This window comes from Capra hircus, unplaced genomic scaffold (assembly GCF_001704415.2).
Source record: "Capra hircus breed San Clemente unplaced genomic scaffold, ASM170441v1, whole genome shotgun sequence".
Taxonomy (NCBI): Eukaryota; Metazoa; Chordata; class Mammalia; order Artiodactyla; family Bovidae; genus Capra; species Capra hircus.
This window is the reverse complement of record NW_017189752.1, coordinates 16427-25998: the sequence shown is the minus strand read 5'-3', so window position 1 is coordinate 25998 and position 9572 is coordinate 16427. Positions and strand designations below refer to the sequence as shown.

At 54.7% G+C, this 9572-nt stretch overlaps 1 pseudogene; it reads right to left on the bottom strand.

Annotated features, from left to right (window-relative positions):
• Window positions 1-801: 801 nt before the first annotated feature.
• LOC102175753 lies at window positions 802-9301 on the bottom strand (annotated as a pseudogene).
• Between the last annotated feature and the right edge of the window lie 271 nt (window positions 9302-9572).

Below are 9572 nucleotides of genomic sequence, written 5' to 3'. Positions count from 1 at the left end.
AGATACAGAAAGATATAGCCACCTGAATGCAGAGTCCCAAAGACTAGCAAGGAGAGATAAGAAGGCCTTCTTAAGTGAGCCACTAGGGAAGCCCCTTATCTAATAAAAGGGGATCAGTGGGATCGCTATGCGTTCAGTCCCCTCCTATGGACACTATGTCATAGTGCCTCCTCCCCTCCCCAGCTGGGGGTCACCGTCTGCTAGCCTCAGTGCCCAGGGGGAGGGAGCACCCCAGCCTCTCCCATGGGGAAGCTACAGACCCGAAACCAGGTGTATCTCCCTGAGGATGTGATTGTACAAATCATGCACTCACCTTTAATCATCACCCTGCATTCGCTGCGAGACACACGGAGGACCGAGGAGACCACGGACCCTGCCATGTGGCCCCACCTTGGCAGTCACCCACATTCAGTGGACGCGTGGACGGATGACGAGCCTCACAAGACAGGGCCGAGAATAGCCTCCGCAAGGCCCAGCTCCTCAACGTGCCGAACAGCAGCCCCGAGGTGGCTTCCGGTTCAGGCCGGTGACATCAGAGGACGTGAGTGAGACGCAGCCTCCGTGATACCCAGCCTCCGTGATACCCAGCTCCACACTTGCACAGTCCGTCCGCCCCAAATCAGCTTCCGGTTCAGCCCAGTGACGTCACAGGATGAGAACTAGGAGCGGCCTCCGCAACGCCCAGCTCCTCAGAGTGCCATCCGTCAGCCCTGAGGCCGCTTCCAGTTCAGGCCGGTAACGTCACAGGACGTGACTGAGATGCAGCCTCCGCTATGCCCAGCTCCACATGTTCACAGTCCGTCAGCCCCGAAGCAGCTTCCAGTTCAACCTGATGACGTCGCCAACAAACCCGTCAGCCCAGATGAAGTCGCCTGCGACGGTGTTGGTACGGCTGGTGGCCTACCCCAGGCACTGGCCCCGCACCCATGCGCAAAGGTAGGAGAGCCCACACTGGAGCAGTTTCTCGAGGGACCAGGCCGGGTAGATGCGGAAAACTCCAGATTCTCTGTGAGGTTGATGCCAGCCACCAACAGCCTGCCTGAGACAAGAGAGGGGCTGGTGTTCATGGTGCTGGTAGTGGGGTCAGCTGCCCACGTGTGCAGTCACTAACTCACGGAGTCATGTGGCCAACCAAACCGTGTGGTCACTGACTCACATGGTCACCCACCCACGGGGTCAGTACCCGATGCAGTGATCCCTCCACTGGCCACCAACCCCCGTGGGCACCCACCCATGGGGTCACTAACCTGCGAGGTCATGTGCTCACCTGTCCACCCACTCACACCGTCACCCGCCCACATGGTCACCCACTCACAGGGTCAGCAACTCACATGGTAACCCACCCTACAGTCAGCAACTCAAACCGGTCACCCACCTACGTGGTCTCCAACCCACACGGTCTCCCGCCCATGTGACCCCTAACCCATGGGGTCACCTGCCCACACAGTCACCAAGCTGTGCCATCACCCACCCAGACTCTGGCCTCCGCAGAGGTCAGAGATTCAGATGTCCGACAGAGACTGAAGTTCAGACAGCAGGGGGCTCACAGGGGTGTTGACTCATGATTTTCTCCTGTTACAGAGGGCAGGCGGGCTGGACAGTGACCCCAAAGATGTCCACGTCCTGGCCCCGTGTGGCGGACACAATAATGTCCACACTGATGTCCACATCCTGTCTACATCCTGACCCCCTGTGGTGGACACAGTAACGTCCCCAAGGATGTCCACGCCCTGGTCCCCATGTGGTGAACAGAATAATGTCCCCTAATATGTCCTGTTCCATTTCTCCACTTGAACCCCAAGCCAGCCCCATGTGCTAGGACATGCGTGTGACCAGGTGTCCCGGTTTGAAGGCGACACTCCTCTGGGTGGCTGCAGCTCTTCATGTGCTCCAGGTAGTGGACGAGGTCTCGGGGCTTCACCTGGTTCCCCCACCAGTAGGGGATGCCGGGCCACAGTTCTGCATGCTGACTCATGGATGCCTTGTCTTTGTACGACAGGATGACCTGCTGGCCCTGGGACCACAGCTGGTGCAAAGTTGGCACCTCCTGGGGGGAGAATCATCCGGGTGCCCGTGAGACATGTGCACAGGGGTTATTGGGGTGCCTTGTGACACGATGTGTCAGTTATTGGGGGTGTCCGAGAAGCTACAGTGATGTGTGGATTATTACGGTGTCTATGAGCAGTGATGGGCTGGCTGTTGGGTTCTCTGTGAGAAGAGACAGTCATGGGTGGGTTATTGGCATGTCTGAGTAGAGACACTAGTGGGTAGATTACTGGGGCATCTGAGTGGAGATGGTGATGAGTGGGCTATTGGGGTGTCTTGAGCACTGATTGGTAGATTTCTGGGGTGTTTGAGTGGAGACAGTGGTGGGTAGATTACTTGGGTGTCTTGAACAGTGATGTGTCGATTATTGGGGTGCCTGAGTGGAAACAGAGGTGGGTGGATTATTGGGGTTTCTCATAGGAAATGGCAGGTGGATTACTGGGGTATCATGAGGTGTGATTGATTGGTTTTGGGGGTGTCTGAATAGAGACCAGGCAGGGTATTGGGGGTGCCTGTGACCAGTGATGGGCTGGTCATTGGGGTGTTTGAGTGGAGACCGTGGTGAGTGGATTACTGGGGTTCCATGAGCGGCGTCACCTGGTGCCTGAATCAGCCTCACGCAGTGAGTGGATAGTCTGATTACAGTGAGGCCTAGTGCTCCCACCGCCCCCGCTGCCAAGAGCATGGGGAGCCTGTGGCCCCTGCTCATCCCACAGGCACACAGCATGTCCCCAAAGATGTTCTTGATGCAGCACTTCAGGTACTCGTGCAGGTCCTCCATCATGCCCTCCAAGTTCCTGCATGCCAGGATAACCTCCTCCTGGGGGTGGTTCTCCAGCCACTCTGAGATCTCCGTGAGCATGTCCTGGGTGGGGTTGGGGAGAAGGGCCTTGTAGTGAGAGACAGGGTCGTGGGTGGGGAATTCCCCCAGCACAGCCACTCTACAGACAGGTTGGGGTGTCCTGACACACAAAGACATAAACCATGGTGGATGCTCCCCAGGGACCCAGCTTCTCCTGAGTGGCAGTGGGGAGCCATGGCATTGCTCTGGTGTGTGTGTGTGTGTTTGTGTGTGTGTGTGTGTGTGTGTGTGTGTGTGTATGTACACAGTCCTGTAGGTACAGGTGCACACACAGGTGTGCATGTGTTCAGGGTCTGTGTGTGCACAGATGTGTGTGTGTGTGTGTGTGTGTGTGCACAGCAGCAGAGAGCAGTGCTTATAATATTGTGTGAAGTCTGTACTACAGGGAGTGTGCGAGGCCAGCAGGGTACATCCACACTGAGGCCCAGGACAGAACCTCCAGACCCCAAGGGTCATTAGGTTCTGTGGTGGGGGCACTGGGGACCAAGGCCAGAGTGAGACATTAAGTGACTTGGCCAGCAGCTGAGAGAATGGACTGGACACCCCAAAACTGGACACAGGAAAAGATGTGTCAGGGACCTGGTATAGCCAAATTCTGGGAGACACCCCAGAGGCCAGGGGTGCAGGTGTGAGTTCAGAAACGCATGTTGGTCGGGAATTCTGAGTGACTGATGCCAGAGGTCAGCCCTCTCATGTCTGGAGTGGACATGTGTCCGTCCCCTTAGAGGTCAGTGTCTTCTAACTGGAGTGGACCTGTGTTGTCCCTTTAGAGGTCAGCCTCTCCTGCCTAGAGTGACCGTGTGTCCATCTGAGTGGATGTCTGTCCATCCCCTTAGAGGTCAGAATCTTCTAACTGGAGTGGGCCTGTATTGTCCCCTTAGAGGTCAGCCTCTCCTGCCTGGAGTGACCATATGTCCATCTGAGTGGATGTGTGTCCATCCCCTCAGAGGCCCTCCCCCTCCTGCCTGGACCAGACTTGGGTGTCCCTGGCTTGCGGACCCCCCATCTGTACCCCTGTCCCCATCCCCACCTCCATGAGGGCCATCGTGTACACCATGTGGCCAGAGTGCAGGTTGCTTTTGGTGCCCTCCTCCATGTGCGCCATCTGCAGGTCCTCACACCAGCATCCAGGTGCTTCATGATGCTCAGGACCTGCACACAGAGGTCGGTCATCTGTGCTGGGCACAGAGGGCGGCCCCCCACTCAGGGGCTGGGCATGCACTGAGGATGCCCAACTGAGGGCCACATTGGCCACTGTGAAATCAGCCGTGTTGGTGCTGCTGGGGTTGAGGCCCTGCTTCTGGGAACAGGGTCTCCAGGGTCACTGGTCATGTGGAGCACAGAGTCCGGGTCCAGATTGTGGTCTTGGGGGGGGTGTGTTCCTGCAGAGTCCAGCCTCACCCTCCTCTCAGGCAGTCCCTGGGTGGAAGCTCCCTGTGGGTTCAACAGCCCAAGCTCCACAACACCCAAGCTGGACCCTTGGACATGAGGACACACTAGACCCACAGAGGTCTGTGCCTACCCCTACAAACAGCACTAGGAAAGGCAAGAAGGAATCAAGGGAAGAGAACAAGGGGACGAAACATCTGTCCACCACACAAATAAGACAGGGAAAAGCAAAAAATAACTTCAACATAAATTGAAAAATGAAAGTTGCTCAGTTGTTTCCAACTCATTTCGATCTGGTGGACTGTAGCCCACCAGACCCCTCTCTCCGTGGAATTATCCAGGCAAAATTACTGGAGTGGGTTGCCTTTCCCTTTTCCAGATCTTCCCAACCCAGGATCAAACCCACATCACCCTCATTGCAAGCAGATTCTTTACCAACTGAGCCACCAGGGAAGCCCTAATATGAATTTGTAGCAGAAAATGTACTGTGTCCTCTACAAGGAGTCATAATGGAAAAAGCCAAAAAAAAAAAAAAACCATAAGGATAAAAAATGGGGAAGAAAATAATAGATTCTCTCTATCCAAAATAAAAGAAAAAGCAAAAACTACTATTAAGATAAACTACTGGCAGAAAATGGTATTGTGTTCTCTACACAGTCATAATGGAAAAAGAAAAAGATAGAAGGATAAAAAGTGGGAAAGGAAGTCAGAGCCCACCCCCGCCCCCCGCAATCCAAATTAAAAGAAAAAACAAAGACTCATATGAATATTGTCAGCTCTTGTCAGGCATTTGCCATCCACCTCTACAAGGATTAAATGAAGTGCTGCTGCAGCCGCTGACCTTAAACACCTCCTGAAAGACCACCACCTGTGCCCCCGACCCCGCACATACCCAGGTCTCTTTGGCAGCCATACCACTTGAGACCATGGCACTGAGGTCCCCCAGTATGGAGGGGACCCTGCCCTGGAGGGATGCAGAACAGAGGGACCCAGCACCACGGGACCATCAGAGCAGAGGAACCCCAGTCCTGCAGGACTCCTGGGCTCTGGTGGACCCCCTCCTGCTCGCTCCCTCCTCTGGGTGTGAGCTCTTAAGGCCAGGCTGTAGGCACCTGATGCAAGCAGGAATGTAGTTTGTCCACATTCCAGCCTTGGCTCTCTGCCAATCAGATCCCCTGAGGAGGATTCCAGCAACCTGGGACCTCCCAGGAGGAAGCAATTACACAAGGTAAGAGCTGTGCTTGACAGCCTCTTGTCCTCTTGGGAGCACCAGCCTGGGAGCAGAAAAACCAGGAATATGAGTGCCCCTCAAGTACAGGAAGGTGGGGGCCATCTGTCCTCTCCAGGTGGGCCCCTGCTCCTGTGGGCACCTGGGCCCAGGTGGGTTTTCTATCCCATCCTGCATCCACCCCCTGACTAACGTGTGTGCCAGTGACAGGACCACTGTCAACTGGGTGCCCCCTCCCCACAGACAGGGCCCCCGCCATTGACTCCTCTGCATCCTCCACAATGACTGCCTCCCACCCCAGCTTCTCTCCACCCCGCAAAGTCCCCAATCCACCCTGGAGAAGCCCTACAGGGGAGGGGTGTGAGTGCTTGCAGGTGTTCTCAGTCGCTTCAGTCATCTCGACTCTCCGTGACCCCATGGACTCTTCTAGCCTGCCAGGCTCCTCTGTCCATGGGATTTCCCATATGAGAATACTACAGTGGGGTGCCATTTTCTCCTCCATGGGATCTTCCCTATCCAGGGATCAAACCCGGGTCCAATGCATCGCAGGCTGATTCTTTACCGTCTGAGAAAGTCGGTAAAGAAAGTCTCCCTGGAGGGGGTGTCGGGGTGCAAACGTAAACCCACCTCAGAGCACATGGGAACTCAACTATTGCTTATCTGGGACCAGGAAGGAGCTCTGGTGACAGCTCAGCTGGACAAAAGGTGGGACCCAGCCTCCCTCTTCCCCTCCCAGCTCCCCCAGCCTCTGTGACTTCAGACAGTGATGTTGTTAGTCCATGGGTCCCCGTTCTGGCTTCAGGCTGGTTCCACAGTAAAGCTATGTCCTTTCCTACCTTTCTGGGAAGCTCTCTGGGTGGGGAAGATCTCCTGGAGGAGGGCATGGCAACCGACTCCAGTATTCTTGCCTGCAGAATCCCATGGACAGAGAAGCCTGGAGGACTACAGTCCATGGGGTCGGAATGAGTCAGACATGACTGAGTGACTAAACAATTCTGCTTTACAGCAGGTTTTTTCTCAATGCCATTCCCCCAAGAGGGATAAGGACACCGCCCCCTGTGGGTGACACTAGTGGCTGGAGCTGGGTCCAGGGCCCGGGTGTGCCTGCAGACCCTCACCTGTGTGGTGGACCACTTGAGCACCACGGGCAGGGTGACACATGGCAGCACGTTGCCCAGAAGCTTCAGCAGCCTCCACTCCTTGTGAGAGATGGGTGACTTCTTGTGCAGGCAGTAGGGCATCGTACTGTGGCTCCCTGAAGGCAAATCAGGTGGGGAACACGTCACCCCCTGAGCCTGTCCTCTGTGCCCCCAAGCCGCCCTAAGGATGCACAGCTATAGTGCCATGGCGTATGGGGGAGTCCCAAAAGTCATATCCACTGAGTCCTGGGAACTGAATGTTGTCTTGAAATGGAGTCTCTGCAGATGTGAGAAGGTGAAAGTCAGTTTATTTAAGGAATCCCATTTTTGGACAGGAAAGGCTTAAGATGGGTTTTGATTTTATGGTTTGTTGTTTCCCAGGTGGTGCTCATGGCAAAGAGCCTGCTTTCCAAAGCAGGAGGGATAAAGGATGCAGGCGTGATCCCTGGGTTGGGAACATCCCCTGGAAAGGGAATGACAACCTACTCCATTATTCTTGCCTGGAGAATCCCATGGACAGAGGAGCCTGGTGGGTATAGTCCATGGGGCTGCAAAGAGTCAGACACAACTGAGCACAGACAGACCCTCTCTAGTTACAAGTACTTTGAAGTTATTCATAGTATTTTCAGGCTCTTTATGATGCCAATGTTGTGGTCATTTATGTGTGGTTTCACTTATTCTTTTCCCTTTTAAATCTGTGTAATCTGTTTCAGAGACAGTGTGGACAGGTTCACACTTTAGCAGTTACCTGGGAACAATCCAGAAATCCTTCCCTTCTGTCTCTGAACATAGGTTTGGACTAGCTTTCTTTCTTTCTCTTTTTTTCTGTTTTTATTTATTCTCAGGGTCAAGGGATGGGAAGGAGGATTTACAAGTTCATAATATAATTTGATTTGATGATATTATGGAAGAGTGGATTGATGGGTAGATAGATAAGTGGATGGATGGATGAATGGATGGTGAGTGGGTGGATGGCTCGATCAGTGGATGGGTGGATGATGGATTGGTCGGTGGATGGATGGATGGATGATGGATGGGTGGATTTATGGATGGATGGGTGCGTGGTTAGATGGATGGATGAGTGGATGGATAGGTGAGTGGGTGGATGGACAGATAGATGAGTGGATGGGTGGGTGTGTGGGTGGATGGATGGGTGGGTCAGCAGCATGTGGTCCATGCACACAGTGGTGTATGAGTCACCATGAAAAGGAGTGAAGTTCTGACACAGGCTACATCGTGGATGGACCTTGAACACACGATGGTCAGTGAGAGAAGCAGACACAGAAGGACACACTTTACGTGTCCATTTATAAGAGATGTCCAGAACAGGCAAATTTACAAAGACAGAAGCAGATGAGTAGTGCCCGGGCTTGGGGGAGAGGCATCATGAGTTATTTTGTAAGGGGTACAGGAAGGAGAGTGGCCAAGGGCCCCTCTGTGGATGGAGGAGGCCTGAAGACTCGGAAGCCTCCTCCTTGTGGGGCCCTCAGAGCCTTCCCCACTGGGAAGCACCCGGAAAGGCTGAGAGACTGGGTCTATGGTTCCCTGTCTGCTCCACACCCTCAAGGGAAGAGCCGTGTGGGGCCCCTTCCTCCCGGGGGGTGGGGGTGGGATGGCCGACATAGAACCCCACAGCTGTCGAGAGGGTGAGAAAGAGTCTAAACCTGCCTTCCATAGAAAATAGCACTTCCTGTTTGTCCAGATGTCCATGTGGGCTCCCAGCAGGCAGTGCCCAGGGTCACAGAGCCAGGGCAGGGCCCAGTGTCTGCACGGCCAGAGGAGTGCTGGTAGAGAATGGGGCACGTTTGCTCCTTGAGGAGGTGAGCAGGGTTCTGTCAGGCAGGGACCCTCCCCTCCCAGCCCATGGTGTCTGGTGGCCACCCCTCTGATGGCCTGAGCAAAGCAGTGTCACCCTGGAAGTGCCCGCCTGCCTGGTCACCACCGGGCATCCTCAAGTCCAGATGCCCACCCATAGCTGAGCTTTGCAGCACTTTTTGCAACCAAGCTGGCTGGAGTCAGAGGTTCCTCATTTTAATTAGATAGTTCTGGTACCACTTAGGTTGTTTTGGGGGCGGGTGACCCCCTTAAACTTTGGGCCCTCCAGGCTCAAGTGCAGAAGGTGCTGCAAAAGCTCTGATGGAAAACATGGATGGAAAGGTGAGGGGTCCCCAGGAATAGGACAGAGTGGCTGAGAAAACACAACCCCGCCCCCCAGGGAGGCTGGCATGTGTCCTGAAGGCAGGCTCTCGGGGGTTCACTTACCTTCTGGGTTGAATGGGATAAAGTGGACAGACAAGGGAAGGTGCTGGTGTGTGTATGTATGTGTGTGCAGTATGTGTGCATGTGTGTTTGGTGTGTGTGTTTGGTGTGTGTGTGTGTTCTATGTGCATGTATCCATGTGCATGTGTTCAGTGTGCCTGTGTGTGCCTGCATGTGTACATGTTTGGCTCTGAGGCTTCCCACACTCGGCCCCGTCTCGCAGCTGCATCCCTGCGGAGCCGAGCCTGTGGGGCCTCACCTGGGTTGGAGAGGTGGTGCAGGGGCATGTCCCAGAGCCGAGAACTCAGCGCCGACATCCAGTCCAAGTTCACCTTGGTGGCACAGGAAGGAGCTGAACGAGCTCACCTGCCAGCCCATCGGAGGCTGAGCCTAGGCGATCTGGGGAAGGAAATGGGGCTTTGCATAATTAAAACAAGACGTGCAGAGGACCCAGTGCTGGCGGTGCAGAGCCGTGTCTGAGAAACTGGTACCTGCAGACTTCTCTCCAAGAGAAAGGAGGGTGGGGTGGTGGAGAGGGGAGAAGTGCTCTAGAGACAGAGAAACTGAGACACAGAAATGGACAGAGACATGAAGAGAGACAAACAGAAGTAGGGCGAGGGGAGAGAGAGACACAGGAGGTTAAGTGGGG